At 48.3% G+C, this 19939-nt stretch overlaps 1 protein-coding gene across 6 annotated transcripts in view; it reads right to left on the bottom strand.

The window, feature by feature from the left end:
- LOC126260807 (protein phosphatase 1 regulatory subunit 12A) overlaps nt 1-19939 on the bottom strand; it is a 350453-nt gene that overhangs the window by 329703 nt on the left and 811 nt on the right. The gene's annotated exons all lie outside the window — the stretch shown is intronic.

A 19939-nucleotide genomic window follows, 5' to 3' on the forward strand; every position in this document is an offset into this window, starting at 1 on the left:
CGTCTGGTACTTTACCACTGAGTCATTACATCTGGTTAAATATGAAGGAATCTCTACTTTATACCAATTCGATGACAACTATTTTCCACGTGTGGCGGAATTAAAGTTAAAAACTAATGGCTCCGTAATGTTCATTATCTAATTGACTAGTGCCATGCCCAAAAATTTGCGACCAGTGCTGACGGTCCCCTAGTTTGTAGCTGTATACACAATCATCGGCCTTTCTTCTAGGCAGCCGAACTTTTAAACACAACCCTTAAGTGATCTACACTCTCAAAGCCACCTTACGGTATGTGGCGAACGGTACCTCGGATACAACTGTCTTTAACCCCTCTACTCTGTTCTAAACGTCAATGGCACTTCGGAAGAAAGAATGTTGCTACACATCTGTATCAGCTCCAATCTCCTTTTGTGGTCATTTCGCGAATCGTTCATGGGAGGAACTAGAATGTCGGCCGAATCGGCCCGGAGCGTAACCTCTCGGGATTGTAGCAGTAAACTTCTCCGTGATGTACAGCGTGGCACAAAGGTCACTGGACACTGATTTAAACAAAAGATTTAATTCGTCAGCTATGACTGTTGTTGGGCGGCCGGATCTTGGTGCATCCATAACAACTACACGTTCTTCAAATCTATCTCGTATGTCGTACAGTGTTTGTCTAAATGGGGGTTTTGATCTAAACTGTCTTCCCTATTCATTAACTGCAGTAACACCGTCATTATAAAATGCTTTTAATGCGAAAATCATTTCTTCTTTCGTTAACATCGTGACAATTCGAAACCTTCACCTGTAAACACGTCTCACAGATCACGCTTTCAACAATTCAACAATTCACTAGTTTGATTATTGAGTTTGTTTTGCTTGTGATTGCATCATATACCATCTTGACAAGACGTAATGATCACTATTTGGTAATAACTTAACGGGTTAAAACTTCCTACTGTACTAGGTCTTTCTGTTACTTTTGTTTTCTTTTAAAAAACTGACCAGTGACTTTGGCGCTACCCTGTAGAACGCCTCTCACGTTGCGTCTGCCACTGAAATTTGATGAACATCTACTTTTCGCTCTCGCGCAAGCTAAAGCATTCTACGATGAAGCTGCCGTTCTTCACTGGATCTTGGTTCCTTCCCCCCTTCTCTCTCTCTCGCCCCCCCCCCCCCAATTACCCCACCCGATAAAGGTTCCAAGACTCGTGGGTAATAGAAAGAAATCTGTCGACCAAGTGTTTTGTAAGCCACTTCTTACGTGGAACAACTACTTCCGATTCTCCCAATGAATCTTTTTGTTTACGTCGCTCCAAATCGTTACTCCTAGATATTTTACGATAGTTATTGTTTCTCGCGATTACATGTAAACAATGTAAAGGAACAGTAGTGGATTTCTTCGCATATACAGGGTGATTACAATTAAAGTTAAACTTTCAAAACTCTGTTGAAATAACACCACTAGTCAGAATGACGCCGAATAGCAACGGAATCTTATCGGAGAAGGGCGAAAACGTATGGCAGAAGGAAAAAAGGTGTGAAAACTATAGATGGCACTGTATGTGTCAGAATATGTAAATGAAAACACCTGCCATGCGCACGACCTATTGAAATTGGTATATACACGCCGGGTACAAAGCTTTGCCGCCTTTCGCGTCTGCGATGTTCGCGTTGGCTGTCTCTCAATGCACTATCGCTCTGCAAACGTTTCGGACACTGAAGGGTTTGAAAAAAGGCGTTGGTCCGATGACTGCCGTAGGTCTGGAGAAATTGATTCGGAAATTCTAAAAGAGGGGTTCTTTTGGTGCGCAACCTGGTAGAGGGAGGAAACAAATTGATTCGACGTCAGTGGAAGCAGTGGCCACAGCAATGCAGGAGGAGCAGAGTGGTGGTGTGCAAACGTGTAGTGCACGGAGAATTGCCCGAACACTGGACATACCCGTGAGCACGGTGCGTAAAATCTTACGAAACATCCTTCTTTGCTATCCATTCAAAATCACCCAGGTGCACGAGTTGCTTCCTGTTGACCTGCCAGCAAAAGAGACCTTTGATTTAAAATTTCTTGCTCGCATGGAAGTGGACAATGATCGACCGTTGAAGATTTTGTGGACAGATGAAGCCCACTTCCATCTGACAGGATATGTCAATACACAGAATGGTCGAATATGGTCAACGCAAAGTCCACACGCAGACCAACCAGTACCACTACATCCTCAAAAAGTCAGTGTGTGGTGCGAATTTACGGAGTCATTTATAATATGGCCATATTTTTTCGAAGCGACATGTTTCCGGTCCTGTTATGTGTACAGTCATTGGTATGCGCTATGAGGGCCTTTTGGGCAACCACGTCATTTCAGCTCTCCAACAGCGTAGATGGAATCATTTTTATGCAAGAGGGCGCACCACCGCACACTGCAAATCCAGTTAAGCAGCTGCTGATGCGCCATTTAGGAAATGCTGCAATTATCAGTCGCCATTTCCCTACAGACTGGCCGTCCCAATCACCTGATATTAATCCGTGACTTCTGGTTGGTTGGTTTGTTCGGGGTATAAAGAGACCAAACTACAGGGTCATCATCAATCCCTTCTTCCTGACGCAAGCAAGGCTCAATGTACCATAACACCCAAATTACGTTTGAGAAAGTAAAAGGGGGAAAAGAAATGGGGAACCACACCTAACAATAATATGAATGGAACGCACAAAAAACGGGGAAACATACAACACAAGGAAAAGTAGAAGAATGTATTAAAACCATAGAGCAGATGGTCTGGGCTGGCTGATCACAATAATAAAAGGGGATGAGCCAACCACTCTGCAACACATTAAAATGTCCACCCCACGAAGACAAGGCGAGATGAACACATGTAGGGGAAAAGACGACCACCAAGACAAACAAATGTAAAGAAAGCGCGACAGAGTTAAAATGGAGGGAGGGTGGCGGACTCTGAGAGAAGGCTAAATGCCCACCCTTAGATGGTACGATAAAAAAACCCTCACGAATAAAACGTAAAACTAAATATGCTGTTGAGGCATTGTTGCCCAACACCGAAGGTAGGGTGTTGGGAAGGTTTAAAGGCAGCCGCAGATGGACGTAAAGTTGGCAGTCCAGCAAGATGTGGACGACAGTCATATGTGAGCCACAGTGCCGCCGAGGTGGGTCCTCGCGACAGAGGAGGTAGCCATGTGTTAGCCACGTATGGCGAATGCGGAGCCGGCAGAGAACCCCACAGTCCCTGCGAGATGCCCGCATGGCGGACTTGCGTAAATTCATAGTCTACTTAATGGCACGTAGTTTGTTGTGCGTACTGAGATTATGCCATAACGTCTCCTAAAGATGAAAAATCTTGCGGCGTATTAATGATCACAGATCAATTACGGGGATGCCGATCTCCAGAAGCGGTTTCCGTGTAGCCTGTTTGGCCAGCCTGTCGTCAAGTTCATTTCCGGGGGTTCCAACGTGGCCTGGGGTCCACACAAACACCACCGAACGACTGGACTGTGCCAGGGCGTAGATGGACTCCTGGATGGTGGCTACCAAAGGATGGCGGCGGTAGCACTGGTCGATAGCTTGTAGGCTGCTCAAGGAGTCAGTAAACAGGAGAAATGACTCGCCACGGCATGAGTGGATGTGCTCAAGAGCACGAATATGGCCGCCAGCTCTGCACGAAAACACTGCAGCCATTTGGCAAGGAGAACCACTTCATGGTCCCGGTACATGCCAAGAATCGAGAGGAAGTGACAGCAGAGAGCCACGGCGTTAACCGAGTCCTTAGGACCATCTGAAAGGTCCAGGCAAAGCTTCGGCCTAGGTGTACACAATGGAGGTGTACGTGAATGGACCTCGAGTATAGGTGGTAAAGGCAAGAACTCCACTTCAGACAGAAGAGATTGGACGCGAACCGCAATCTTAAGCCCTGACCTGGGCCTCCAACGCGGGAGATCAACTGCCGTGGGTGGGAAAAGGAGGCTGTAATTCGGATGCTCAGGAAAACTACGAATGTGTGCAACATAACTGCCGAGCAGTTGTACACGCCTTACCTTCAATGGAGGGACTCCGGCCTTCACCAGGACGTCGGTCACCGGACTCGTCCTAAAAGCTCCCGTTGCCAGTCGAGCGCCACAGTGGTGCACTGGGTCGCGTAAACCCAACTCTGAGGGTGCCGCCGAACCATAAACCAGACTCCCATAGTCACGGCGGGATTGAACAACCGCTCTGTAGAGCTGCAGCAGCGTAGAGCAATCTGCACTCCTGTTGGTGTTGCTAAGGCAGCAGAGGGCATTGAGGTGCTGCCAGCACTTCCGCTTCAGCTGACAAAGATGAGGAAGCCACGTCAATCGGGCGTCGAAAACCAGTCCTAAGAATCGATATGTCTCCACTATAGTGAGTGGATCGTCATTAACGTAAAGTTCTAGTTGCAGATGAACGGTAGGACGCCAACAGAATTGCATGACACGACTTCGCAGCTGAAAACTGTAAGCCGTGGACTAGAGCCCATGACAGCGCCTTGTGGATGGCTTCCTGTATAAGGCGACGCTCAGCAACACCAATACTGGAGTAGCAGTACGAAATGCAGAAGTCGTCTTCATACAGAGAAGGTGAGACAGACAGCAGCTACTACTAGACCGTTAATGGCCACTAAAAATAGAGATGCACTCAATACAGAGCCCTGCAGGACCCCTTTCTCCTGGATATGAGGGGGTGGGGGGAAGCAGGAAGAGCTATGGGAGGCACCAACTTGGACACGGGAAGTACGGAGCAATAGGAAATTTTGGATAAAAATCACGAGCAGGCCCCGGAGACCCCACTCACATAATGTGGCAAGGATATGATGTCGCCAGGTCATGTCTTAAGCTTTCTGTAAATCAAAAAAGACGGTAGCCAGGTGTTGGCGTCTGGAAAAGGCTGTTCGGATGGCAGACTCGAGCGAAACTAGATTAGCAGAGGTAGAGCAACCCTGCCGGAAACTGCCCTCGCATGGAACCAGTAGGCCACGTGATTCCAGGACCCAACACAACCGCCGACTTACCGTACGTTTTAACAGCTTACGAAGATCAATGGTGAGGCCGATGAGCCGATAGCTATCCACGTCAAGTGGGTATTTGCCAGGCTTGAGCACTGGAATGATGGTGCTCTTTCGCCACTACGATGGAACGACGCCATCGCACCAGAACCGGTTGAAGATGACGAGGAGATGTCGCTTGTAATCGGAGGAGAGATGTTTGATCATCTGACTGTGGATCCGATCTGGCCTAGGAGCTGTGTCGGGCCAATATACAAGGGCATTAATGAGCTCCCACTCTGTAAACGGAGCATTATAGGGTTCACTGTGACGTTCATACGAGAAAGCTTTCCTTTCCATCCGCCGTTTGAGGGTGCAAAATGCTGGGGGATAATTCTCCGACGTGGAGGCTCGAGCATAGAGCTCAGCAAAGTGTTCGGCAATTGCGTTTGCGTCGGTAGATAACACACCATTAATGTAAATGCCAGTGACACCTGTCGGGGTCTGGTACCCACAAACATGTCTGATCTTTGTCCAGACCAGGGAAGGTGACATATGGCACCCAATGGTTGAGACGTACCTCTCCTGTTTCCGTCTTTTTATAAGCTGATGAACGCGGGCATGGAGCCATTTCAAAGCTATTACGTATTCAAGGGAAGGGTGCCAATTATGTCGCTGTAGAGCTCGCCGACGCTCTTTAATGGCCTCGGCGATTTCCGGCGACCACCAAGGTACTGACTTTCGCTGGGGGCACCCTAAAGAACAGGGGATCGTGTTTTCCGCCGCACAAACGGTCGTTCTAGTGACCCGCTCAACTACCACATCAATGGTATCATGTGGCGGAGATTCAACAGTGACAGCACAGATGGAAGCTTCCCACTCTGCCTTGTTTAAAGCCCATCTTGGTAGACGTCAATGGGAATGGCGATGGGGGAGTGACAGGAAGATGGGAAAGTGGTCACTACCACACAAGTCATCGTAGGCTCTCCAGTGGACAGATGGGAGAAGTCCTGGGCTGCAGAGGGATAAATCAATGGCCGAGTAAGTGCCATGAGGCACAATGAAATATGTGGGGACCCCAGTATTAAAGAGGCAGAGGTCGAGTTAAGACAGGAAAGTTTCGACATCTCTACCTCGGCAAGTGAGCACAGTGCCACCCCACAAGGAGTTACGGGCGTTAAAATCTCCCAAAAGTAGGAAAGGTTTAGGGAGCTGATCAGTGCAGCCAATGCGTTCAGGGGTACTGCACCATCTGGAGGAAGATCTACGTTGCATCATCCTTATCCTGACAGCCACAGCTTCAAGAGGGGTTTGAAGGGGCACATGTTCACTGCATACTGAGTTCAAGACAGACACAAACCACCTGACACTCTATTATAGTCGCTACAGTTCTTGTAATATCCCCTATATCCGTGGAGGGCAGGGATCTCTACATTGCCGGGATCAATGCAGAAAGCATATGTAAAGCTCAACATTGCTGTAGCTCAGCCAGGTGGTGGAAAAAAACAGCAGCAATTCCACTGGAGGATGTTATCGTGAGGCTGGGAAGACATGAAGCTCAGAATGAGGCAGGTTACACCTCAGGGTCACCTGCTGCCACTGAGTATTTGTATCCATTCCTATTGTGGATGAGCCATCAGTGAGATCCAGGTCCTCAGGGGACACCAAGATCTCCACCTCATCCTCAGGTGCAGAAATGGTAGAGTGTGGTGGTGTTGGGGCCACCAGAGGGTCGTTTTTCTTAGCAGACCTCCTTGTTTGCTTGCCCTCTCGCTTCTCTTTAGGTGCTTGCTGGGAGGACTTCTCTGAAGTGGCTTCAGGCACGGAGGAAGACCGTGAAGCTATTCGCCCAGCGGCTTTTGGCTCCTTTAGCCACTGGCGAGTTTTTTTTTTTTTTTTGTTTTTTTTTTGTTTGGGGTTTAAGGGCGCTCAACTACTGAGGTCATTAGCGCCCAGTCACAATTGTTAGAGCACATAGAATCTAGTAAAACTAGTAAAACTCAAAGGGGGGAGGGGGGGGACCAGAAAGTTATTACAAAGATGCAGATAAAATAAGTGAAAGAGTTAGATGTCTTTGGACAATCCAGTCAAAATAATGAAACGAAGAACACGAGCAGCTGCTCGAGCGTCATCCGCTAAAATATCCTGTAAAGTAGATGGCAGAGACAGGACAACACGAGATTGACTAAAACGGGGACACGACAATAAAACATGGCGCACTGTTAATGCATGACCACAAGGGCACTGCGGGGCTGGGTCACCGGAGAGCAGGTAGCGGTGGCTAAACCGGCAATGCCCAATCCGCAACCTGGTCAGGAGGACCTCTTCTCGCCAAGATGGTCGGGAGGAGGTTGTCCAAGCTGTTGGGAACGGTTTTATTGCCCGGAGCTTGTTTCCTTGAAGTGAGGACCAAGTATCCCACAACAAGGACACAAGCCTCTTACAAACAACCCCACTAACGTCAGATGACAGGACACAATGAGAGGCTGGCCAAGGCAGGAGGACTGCAGCCTTGGCTGCAGCATCAGCAGCCTCATTCCCAGGCACTCCTACATGGCCGGGAACCCACAGAAAGCTGACAGGAGAGCCACCCTCAGCGAAAGAATGGAGGGACTGCTGGATCCGTTGCACCAAGGGATGGACCGGATATGGAGCTCCAAGGCTCTGAAGAGCACTGAGTGACTCAGAGCAGAGTACATACGATGAATGGCGGTGGCAGCGGGCATACTGAACGGCCTGATGGAGAGCAAAAAGCTCGGCCGTAAAGCTGGAACACTAGTCTAGGAGCCGGTATTTAAAGGTGACGGCTCCGACGACAAAGGCACAGCCGACACCATCGTCATTTTTGGAGCCATCAGTGTAAACAAACGTGTGACTGGCAAGTCGCGCACGAAGTTCGACAAACTGTGAGCAATACACTGCAGCCGGAGTACCCTCCTTCGGGAGCGAGCTGAGATCGAGATAAACATGAACCAGAGCCTGGAGCCAAGGTGGTGTCGGGCTCTCACCCTCTCTGAAGGTGGTAGGGAGGGCAAAATCCAATTGTCGAAGCAGGCGACGAAAGCGGACTCCGGGGGCAGCAGGGCAGACACATACAACCCATACTGACGGTCGAGAGAATCGGCGAAGAAGGACTGATAAGAGGGGTGGTCGGGCATTGACAACTGCCGGCAGGCATACCAACAAAGCAGTGCGTCGCGCCGGTAGGTCAATGGTAATTCGGCAGCTTCAGCATAAAGACTCTCAACAGGACTAGTGTAGAAAGCTCCGGTTGCAAGACGTAACCCCCTATGGTGGATGGAGTTGAGACAGCGTAAGAGGGATGGCCGAGCAGATGAGGCTCCCATAATCCAGCTTTGATCGGACTATGGACCGATACAAGCGAAGCAAGACAGTGCGATCCGCTCCCCAAGATGAACCACTAAGAACTCTGAGGACATTAAGGGAACATGTACAACGGGCAGCCAAATAAGAGACGTGCGGGGACCAACAAAGTTTCCTGTCCAGTGTGAGACCTAGAAACTTAGTTGTTTCCACGAATGGGAGAACAACGGGACCGAGATGTAAGGATGGCGGAAGGAACGCTTTATATCGCCAAAAGTTGATGCAAACCGTCTTCTATTCAGAGAACCGGAAGCCATTTGCCACACTCCATGAGTATAGGCTGTCTAGACAACGCTGAAGGCAGCGCTCCAGGAGGCATGTTCGCTGGGCACTGCAGTAGATCGCGAAGTCATCGACAAAAAGAGAGCCTGAGACATTAGGTGGAATGCAATCCATAATTGGATTGATCGCTATGGCAAAAAGGGCTACGCTCAAGACGGAGCCCTGAGGCACTCCGTTCTCCTGGAGGAAGACGTCGGACAATACGGAACCCACACATACCCTAAACTGTCGATCTGTTAAAAAGGAATCAATAAAAAGGGGCAGGTGACCGCGTAGACCCCACCTGTGCATAGTGCGGAGGATACCTCCTCTCCAACAGGTATCATAAGCCTTCTCCAAATCTAAGAACACGGCGACCGTTTGGCACTTTCGCAAAAAGTTGTTCATGATGAATGTCGACAAGGTCACAAGGTGGTCAACAGCGGAGAGGCGGCGACGAAAGCCGCATTGAACATTGGTAAGTAGCTGTCGAGATTCAAGAATCCAAACTAACCGAGCGTTAACCATGCGCTCCATCACCTTACAGACACAGCTTGTAAGAGAAATGGGGCGGTAACTAGAAGGAAGGCGTCTATCCTTCCCGGGTTTGGGTATAGGAACAACGACGGCGTCACGCCAACGCATGGGGACTTGACCTTCGGTCCAGACGCGATTGTAGGTACGAAGAAGGAAGCTTTTGCCTGCCGGAGAAAGGTGTGCCAGCATCTGAACGTGAATGGCATCTGGCACCGGAGCAGAGGACCGGGACAGTGCAAGTGCACGTTCGAGTTCCCGCATAGTAAAGTGGGCATTATAATTTTCCAGATTCAGCGAGTGGAAGGAAGGTCGCCGAGCCTCTTCTGCCTCTTTCCTGGGAAGGAAGGCATGGTGGTAATGGGTGGAGCTTGAAACCTCCGCAAAAAGGCGGCCGAAGGCGTTTGAGATATCCACAGGATCAACAAGGACCTCATCACCTGAAGTCAGGCCAGGTACCAAGGAATGGGCCTTAATGCCCGACAGCCGGCGCAGGCCACCCCAGATGACAGAAGAGGGAGTAAAACTGTTAAAGGAGCTGGTGAAAGAGGCCCAACAAGCTTTTTTTGCTGTCTTTGACGTAGGATGGCGGCGAAAGTGCGTAAAGCACGTCGCCGAGCACGGATAGCGTCTCGACAAGCCTCATTCCACCATGGGACGGAAACGCGACGTGAAGAAGAGGTAGTACGAGGAATGGAACGTTCGGCAGCATTGATGATAACAGCCGTGAGGTATTCGACCTGACTGTCACAACTGAGAAAATCGTGGTCCGGAAAGGTCGCCAGGGAGGAGTAAAGTCCCCAGTAAGCTTTCGATATGTTCCAGCTCGAAGGACATGGAGATGGGATGTGGTGCAGGAGACCAACGACACAGGGGAAGTGGTCGCTCTAATAGGTGTCAGAAAGGACATACCACTCGAACCGACGGGCAAGAGTGGTAGAACAGATCGAGAGGTCCAAGTGGGAGTAGGTATGAGTAGAGTCCGAGAGGAAAGTCGGGGCGCCAGTATTGAGGCAGACAAGATTGAGATGGTTGAAGACATCCGCCAAGAGGGAGCCTCTCTGACAGGATGCAGGAGAGCCCCAAAGGGGATGATGGGCATTGAAGTCGCCAAACAATAAAAACGGCGGAGGAAGCTGAACAATCAGGTGCATCATGTCAGCCCGACTAACTGCGGATGACGATGGAGTGTAGACGGTATAAACGGAAAAAGTAAAGGCAGAAAGAGTAATACGGACAGCTATTACTTGGAGTGGGGTGGTCAATGGGATGGGATGGTAATAGACATCGTCCCGAACGAGCAACATGACCCCACCATGAGCTGGAATACCGTCCACAGGGGGGAGGTCAGACTGCTCCGAGGTATAGTGGGTAAAAGCAATACGGTCAGTTGGGCCCAACTTGGTTTCCTGGAGACCAAGGACGAGCAGACAGTGCAGGCGGAGGAGCAGTTGTAATTCCTCTTGTGTTCCAATGTAACAAAGCCATCGCTAGTCAGAAAAGAGGGGGAACGAAACAGGTGAAGAGCTGGTCACCTCGACGGCCGCAGAGGGCCAGGTGTCGAGGGAACAACGCTACATCCGGCGGGAGGCGGATCCTGTTCCATCGAGTCGTCGCCAGCGGCGGCCGCTTTCCCGGGTTGCGTAGGAGGGGCAGCATCATTCGCTGACGAGAGGCCAGCTGAGCACCTGGCAACAGAGCGTCCCAGCGAAACTGAGGACGGCCGGGAGCAGCGACTCACGGATGGAGCGTCAGACGAAACGCGCCGGGGTGGAGAAGGGGATAAAGATTTCTTCTTGGAGGCCTTCTTGGAAGTCCAATGAGGCACGGGGATGGTGGGCTGGACCCGAAGAAGGCCCTCATGTGCGGGGTCCGTGTTGGAACGCCGGACCTCGGAAGCCGGGGTCCGCAACATCTCACCGATGGACGCCTGAGAAGAGGATCGCTTCTCAGGCGGCGGAGGGGGAGGAGGAGGAAGGGTGGCACCCGGGGCAGAGGGGGCAGGGGCCGCGAGGGAGGGGGATTTGCAAGGGAGGGATTTGGGAGGTGGAGGCATAGACCCCGGATGGTAGGGGGGGGGGGGGACAGGAGAGGGGTGAGGATACTGTGGAAGGAGTGGACACGACTGAGGCAAACGGAGTTGTCAATGTTACAGGATGGAGGCGGTCATACTTCTTCCTGGCCTCAGAATAAGAGAGACGATCCAAAGTTTTTAATTCTTGAATCTTCTTCTCCTTCTGATACGCGGGGCAGTAAAGATCTAGGCGAGTGGATGCCAGGACAATTGACGCAGCAAGGTGGTGGGGTGCATGTATGTTCCTCACGAAGAGGACGTCCGCAATCGCCACAAAGGGGCTCAGCCTCACATCGTGACGACATGTGCCCAAAGCGCAAACACCGAAAGCAGCGCATAGGAGGTGGGCCTTAAGGTCGCACGTCGCACTGGTAGCACATCACCTTTACCTTCTCCGGGAGAACGTCCCCCTCGAAGGCGAGGATAAAGGCTCCGGTGTCGATGCGACGGTCTTTGGGGCCGCGCTGAACTCGCCGAACGAAATGCACGCCTCGGCACTCCATGTTGGCCCTGAGCTCCTCATCAGATTGCAGCAGGAGGTCCCGATGAAAAATAACCCCCTGCGTCCTATTCAGTGCCAGATGCAGGACAATAGACACTGGGGTGTCTCCTAGTCAGTCGCACGCCTGGAGCTCTGAGCACTATGGGACTCAACTGCTGTGGTCATAATTCCCCTAGAACTTAGAACTACTTAAACCTAACTAACCTAAGGACAGCACACAACACCCAGCCATCACGAGGCAGAGAAAATCCCTGACCCCGCCGGGAATCGAACCCGGGAACCCGGGCGCACGCCTGGAGCGCCGCCGACTGTGTGGCGAAGGCGTTCTTTATAAGAACGGACCCCGAACGCAGTTTACTGAGAGCCTCGATTTCCCCGAAGATGTCCTCGATGTGCTGGACGAAGAACATGGGCTTGGATGTGGCGAACGTCCCCCCATCGGTCCGAGAACAGACTAAATAGCGGGGAAAGTACTTCGCCCCAAGCCGGCAGGCCTGTCCTTCCTCCCAGGGAGTGTCCAAGGTGGAAAGGGCAGGAGAACCAGAACCAGAGACAGTACCTTTCTTTTTAAAAGACTCGGCCGCAGAGCGACCTGATACATGTTGATGTTTCATCGGCGAAACGTCCGCCCCGATACCACCCACTCCGACCAGGGGCTCTCCCCACGGGCGCCACCCAGCCTCAGCAAGGGCCACCTGGCAGGATGACCGTTGCCGGGAGTCCCGATGCCCCAAGGAGACGGGCATCTACTCCTTGGCCGACGTGGGGAGGGTGCAGCTCAGGTATCGGCAGTACGATCCCTGTGTTGTCAGGGACCTACAACCTAGAGGGTACATGACGACCCCACCACAACGGGCTGGCTACCGTGCTGGATGTCGGGTGCCATGGAAGGTCCATCATGATCGTAGGTGCAGATGGGGACGCACTATGGGCGTAACTTGTGCAACCCATCAGGCGTTTAGGCCCAATTTGAGGAATAGTGGGTGTGGTTACAACGCCGTTACAATGCTGAGTGCCAAGGTCTTAGTGCACTGAGGGCCAGTGATACACCACATAAGGCGCCCTTCCCCAAAAGGCTCGTACTTCTGTAGAATTTTGAAAAACGGAGGTCAAACCCCAAGGGGAACCTACTACTACGAGGCCGAAACAGTTGAAACTCATTTTAGTCGCCTCTTACGACAGGCAGGAATACCTCGGGCCTATTCTTACCCCGGACCCGCAGGGGGTCCACTGGCGAGTGTCCGCAGTGGCATTAGTAGATACCTTGGAAGAGAGGGTCCCAAGAGTCCCCTTCCACACAAGAGGAGCTCAGAGATGGTTGCCTCTCCAGCTGGTGGGAGGTCCACTGCATTTGGGGGGGGGGGGGGGGGTTGCTCTCAAATTAGGTACTTCGGGAGCAACGGATGGATATTTTCCTCCTACCTCCAAGGGGGCGGATGTATTCTCGAGATCCGGAGGGCCCACTGCTCACGGCATAGAGTGTGTACAACTGGTGCATGTGACAACGATGGTAATGCAGCTGCAGCATATGTGGACGTCAACCAAATAGGATGTAATCGTTCAAATTTATGTTTAGCCTCTTGGTAAGTCAACCGGGCCAGGGTCTTGTACTCCATGACTTTCCGCTCCTTTTTGAATACAGTGCAGTGTGGCAAGCAGGGAGAGTGCTGCTCTCCACAGTTGATACACGCGGGAGGAGGCGCACATGGAATATCTCTATGCAGTGGACGTCCGCAGTCTCAACATGTGGTGCTGGAAGTGCAAAAGGAAGATGTGCCTGAATTTCGAGCACTTTAAGCACTGCCTAGGGGGAGGGACATATGGTTTAATGTCACAGTGGTAAACCATCACCTTGGCCTTTTCAGGCAATGAATCACCCTCAAAGGCCAAGATGAAGGCACCAGTAGCAACCCTGTTGTCTTTGGGTCCCCTGTAAACGCGCCAGATGAAATGAATACCCACTGTTCTAGATTGGCACGGAGTTCGTCGTCAGACTGCAAGAGGAGGTCGCGATGGAAGATAATCGCCTGGACCATGTTGAGGCTTTTATGGGGAGTGACGGAAACAGGAATATCACCTAATCAGTCAAAAGCGAGTAACGTCCGAAATTGGGCTGGGGGTACTGCCTGAATCAAGACTGCACCACTTCTAATCACGGACAGCAATGTCACTTCCCCAAACTAATCCTCAAGATGTTCAACAAAATATTGAGGCTTTGTAGGTAGAAAGGAGTCCCCTTTCTTTCAGCTACAGACTAAATACTGAGGCAAATATGGATCTCTTCTTTCTGTAGCCCTACGTTCCTTCCACAATGTAGTGAGGGAGGGAACTGATTTAGGGTCATTTCTGTCCACACTGTACTCGATCTTGCCCTTCTTAAGAGACTGCTGGTGCCGTACGGTCACCACCAAGAGATGGCTTAGCCTGCTTCATTACGAGTCATCTGCCCTGATACCACCCACTCCAATCAGGGCCTCTCCCCACGGGCACCACCTAGCCACACGAAAGGCCACCTGGCATGATGGTCGTTGCCAGGAGTCCTGATGTCCCACGAAGATAGACATCTACTCCTTGTCATACGTGGGGAGTTTACAGCTCAGGCATCAGCAGTGCGATCTGTGTGTTTTCAGGGTGTCTACCACCAAATGGGTACACGACAGCCCCACCACAACCGACTGGCTGCTGTGCTGGATACTGGGCGCAGAGAAATCCAATATTGTCAGCGGGGCGAAAGAGGACATAAGACAACAGGAGAAGATGACATGCCCCAGAAAGTCCTCACCCAAATAGTTGAATTGCAGATGGAGATGCAAAGCCATGACATGAGGTTCAGGAGATTAAATCTAAGGGCATTATAGGTAACTCGTGCACCACATAAGGCATCCTTCCCCATATGGTCCACACTTCTATAGAATTTGGCAGCTCAAACCATAAAATGGGACCTGAACTTGTAGGGCCGAAAAGTGTGAGACACCTCTTAGTTGCCTCTAACCTCAGGCCTATTCTAACCCCGGACCTGCAGGGGGCCATGTGACTTCTGGCTGTGGAGCTATCTGAAAGGTGTTATGTTCAGTGTTCCGATTGCAAACTTAGCTGCATTAAAGGCACGCCTTGTGCAACACATTCTGAACGTGACAGTGGAACACTTCAATCAGTTGTTGAACATTCTGTTTCTCGATTTAAATTTGTTGCACAAAATGGTTGTGCCAGTCACATGGAAATTAATAATCCGATTTTATTTTGACTAATGCTTTATATGCGGTTCTTGGCATCAGGACAAAAACCGATTTTTCCTATCCGGTGTGATATGACCTTGCCATGGTGGATGGGCTTACATAACTAACAGTATCATACCTGTACACCTATGCACACTGAGTAATACAGTTTGTTTAACGTCAAACAAACACTTTAGGCATTGTAGTACGATTCATTTGTCATTTGTAGTCGACCCCTATTAAATTATGATGCTTACTGCGGCCTTTATTGCTACATTTTGTAACTATTTCATTTTCTTCTGCCATACGTTTTCCCCTTCTCCGATAATATTCCATTGCAATTTGACGTCATTCTGACCAGTGGTGTTATTTCTACAGCAGTTCGAAAGTTTAATTATAATCACCCTGTAGATGCACAATACGTTACACTTACTTATGTTCAGAGCGAGCTGTTGTTAATTGAAAGTTAAGCCACGATTGGCAACTCCTCACCCACCTGACTTCCCCCACAACAGAAATGACCGGAAGAAACAGAACTAGAGTCCTGTCCCGCCACAAAGTGACCAGTAGCAAGTCTATCCAGAACCGTTTGTCGTGACCACTCATCGGGAAACGAATATGGGCGCCGCAGCCGGCCCCCGACTCCCTCTTCCCCCCGGAGCTGAGATTGTGGGTACGGTGTCGAGCACTTCCTAACTCTGGCCACCAGGCACGTGTGCGCCACCGACGCAATGGTCGTCTCGAGCAGGTCAGCGACGCTCGGCGTGCCGACGCGACCGTACCACAGCCAGGCGCCGGGCTGGCTATTTATAACTCGGCGCGGTCATCACGGCGAAGAACGTCTTATTTATGATCGAGCTAGCGCCAGATGGCCCCACCCTCCCGTGGCACGCGATCTGCCCTCGTCTTTTCTGTTTTACATTCTAGGCGGTACCATTTACGTAACAATGATACGATACACGAGATGTCAACCAGTGAACAGGTGCTGTAATTATTGCTTCGGTACATTCGATTTTTGAAAGTTTACTAAAGAGACTACCATTACTAGACAGTCAATTAATAGACACATTAACTCGACGAGTTCGGGCGTCCGTTTGATACGGACATACGAACAGCTGCGCGACGTATTTATTCTACAATGACGTTTTACTGTGAAGCAGCCCCAGCCTGATAGTAGAAGCATGAAAGAAGAGTTCGAGGAAAGACGTGTAGTCCATACTCCAATACTAAATCTCAAAAACGGTATTCATAGTTACGAATTGGCAGCATTTGCACATTAGTCAAAAGTTTAACAATTGGAAACAACAGTTCTTTCAACAGGGGCGCGCGCCATTTGGCACTTTTTTATTGTGATAAAAAGTGTGCCAAATGGACACTTTCTTATTGTGCATTGTAAAACAGTTTCGCCCTACTCTGTTCTTAGATGGGTTGTGGACAGTACAACTTTTTATACCCCAGTGCATGTGGAATTGACGAATATTTGCAATTTGGTCCTAAAAGTGATTCCTGGAATTCATTGAGAAGCACTTTATCAAGACATCTGATACCCTAACAGTGTGCTTCCAGATGTTCAATGGTGTTTATTCCATAATGTTGGCAGTTGATATTTCTCAGCATTTGTATCACAATCAACTTCTCAGGGCTAATGCACACACAATAACTCATGTTGCCATTTTTTGTATGTTGGATGTCCCCCATCCCCCCAACTCCATCACTCACACCTAACATAAATCCCGTGTATTTAAGCAGTAATTCACTATTACTGGCATAAGAGCCTCATAAGCAATCTCTTTTGTAAAGAAACTACAGTCCCCCAACATCCTACAGATGAACTGAAGCACACTAAATTATATACAACTAAACTTTCATTACTGTTCTATTTTGTATCACCATATATTGTTACTTCCTGGTTCTTGTACCAGACGACTCCATAGGTGGTACACTAATACTGTCATCAAATGCTACTACATTGTGTGCAAAGAGATACCAGTGAAGTAACAGTTAAAGTTTATTTTGAGAATTCTGAGTAGGGATGAACAATATATAAAGGTGAATGCTAGTGCATAATATCAAAGTTTCAGCACTATTAGATCGACAGCTCACTCATCATGAAGCGACGTATCCTGGCTTTTCTATAGGCAGACGGGAACATACCGGGTATTAGGGGTGTGGGAGCATGGTTCCTGTTCTTAGTCAGCAGCAAATGTATTTGGCTGTGTGTAGCGTTAAGACTGAATAAATGATGCATAATTATTTTTTTTTATTTTGAAAAGGTAACTTACTTCCGGTACATACAAATGTAAGTGCATTGTACATAACTTATAATCGACCAAAGGAATGCATTTGTTAAGACACCTGCCTCAGATTCAGGAGCCTCATACACCAATTTAAGTGTGCCATGTTTTTCAGGCAACTGCTAGGATGGTTTCAAAACTCAGATCACATCTGAACTGTCTGTACTGTCCTCTCCTCACTGCACACGTGTGCATATTCATAGGTCTGTACATATGACATAGATTTTCCTTGTATTAAGCTGATGGACCCTAAAACATTGTAAAATGTTCCTTGGACAAAGAAACTGCAAATACTGACAGTCTGTCCTTTTCATACACAAACTGACTACATATGTTTGAAGACAGCTATACACTAACATTTCATTTTAAGCTGACTGTAGAATGATACTACTGCCACCAACATACATTTTGCATAAGGACCACAAAAATAATATATGGCAAACTACAGCTCATACAGAGGCATAAAGGCAATCCTTTTCCTCAGCTCCATCTGCTAGTGGAACAGAAAAGGAAATTACTTTTGGTGGTACAGGGTATCCCCCACCACCATACAGTGGCTTATGGAGCATGGATGTGGGTGTATAATCATACGCAGCAGTAATTATTTCAGATTTGACAGCCAACATAAAAGTAGCTCCAGCAGTCTTGGTAAAAGGGTCAAGAACATGTCAACAGTCCACTATGATTGTGGCTCCATTCATCAAGCAGTTTATAAAAACAAGAATCTATCAACAAAATCTGGGAAAAGTTTACTCACCCCCATTTTCAAGAACATATGTTTAATGAGTATGGAAACTTTATTGGACACTCAATAGTAGAAGTTATGGTTAAGTACTCCACACAACAGGATTAACTGTATGGAAAAAACTTATTCAATTCTCAGAAATTCCTTGGAACTGAATACCCTACCCAGACAGAGAAAGAGATTGGAGCAGGAAAGCAGCAGCGGAACTCTAAATTTCTTTACGGAATTCAAGCTCTCAGTAAGGATTATAATTTTCTATTTATACAAATATCACTATTTAACTACATGCAGAGCCTTCTACAGGAAACAATGACACGATAGTTACTTCACTCTGCTTTAGCTTCTCACCTGCCATAAGTAGTTTCAACTGCATTATGCATACCTCATTAGTGTTACAACAGCCCACTTTGTGATATCTGGTAATGCTAGACAAACACCTCACTGTTCCATAGCTGTCTTCTCTGAAACTTCACTGGTAATTTACTATTAATGGCATCAAAATTACTGTCCTTGACCACCACAAGTTTCAATGTCTAGGCTACGTTTCTTAATAGCACAATTTTCTCAACGTAAATAAGTACTACCTGTGCACATCGCCTGTACTGCTTTCAGAGGTATCAAGAGTCGCAGAAGCACCAAGCTCAACACCGCACAAGATGTCTGTGCAATTGTTCACATACTGTTGCCAGCAACAAATGCACATAGCATCAGTCACTTACAACGCTAAAACTGTCATATGGCCAGCAGCAAATAATGGAATGTTATCAAACTCTAAATTGTTTCTCCCGGTATGAATAATGAAGTGGACTGGCTGACCACAATAACTCCCTTTTCTCAACAGAAATAGTTAAAGCAGTTTTCAGTGCCTTTACAACAACTGCCACTGTGCCAACATAATATCTGATAAAAGCTGTTGATGAATACTTTCTCCAAAATAATTCCATTTCGAGGAAAGCCACATAAAATGAAAAAGCAAAAGTGCACAAATGGCTGCACTCACAGAAATACATTTAGACCCACAGTTTTCTCATTTTCCATTTGTGATACTGCCAAGAAGGAATCCCATAATAATGCAAGCACTGCACTTGTGCAGGCAAGAAAGGAATATCCTTTCCATTTGTATAAACATTCCTTTCCTCAATGAAGCTGACAAAGACTTTCTGACACACATAAAAGTATATCAGTCACTGTACTAAGACTGATGACAATGATTCAATGAAGACTTATTATTAGTTGACTAACAGGCCAACATAGCATAGAAATTATTGTTCTGCCTGAAACAGGGCCAATTCAAAAACCACAACCACGTCTCAAGCAGCATAATTGCTAATGCACACTCTACATTTTAACAAATTAAAGCTGACAGGCAAACAAATGGACCTACAAACCAACAACAAAGTACTCTGACTAATTACCATCTAAATGTGCATCCAAACGTCATGCATACATATATGGTTCTGCTTCAGAAGGGTGCGCACACACGCACGCACGCACGCACCCACCCACCCACACACACACACACACACACAAAACCATAAGATCACAATATTTATTCATTTGCAATTAACACACTTAAAGCAGTGTCAATTCAATTAGTTCAAGTGGATTATGTTAATGATGTAGGGACCTATCTGCCGCAAATTACATGGCTGCAGCAACATCGTAGAAGCACTGAGCACACGAAACAGGCACAAAGTGAAATTGCAAGGGCTGTTAATTATGATGCACACGCAAAAACGAGAAACTGAACACAATGTAGCAATTTGTAAACCTTTGAACACTGAGATGACCCGTTCACGTTTGTTACACAGTCCAACATGATATCCATTCATCTGTAAACTATACTAACCAATCTGTATCCAGCAACTACTGATAGGTGACAAATGTTTACAAATAAATTACAGGTCCTTCATGAAATGGTAAATAGTCCTTGGCATCACGAC

This window comes from Schistocerca nitens, chromosome 5 (assembly GCF_023898315.1).
Source record: "Schistocerca nitens isolate TAMUIC-IGC-003100 chromosome 5, iqSchNite1.1, whole genome shotgun sequence".
Classification (NCBI taxonomy): Eukaryota; Metazoa; Arthropoda; class Insecta; order Orthoptera; family Acrididae; genus Schistocerca; species Schistocerca nitens.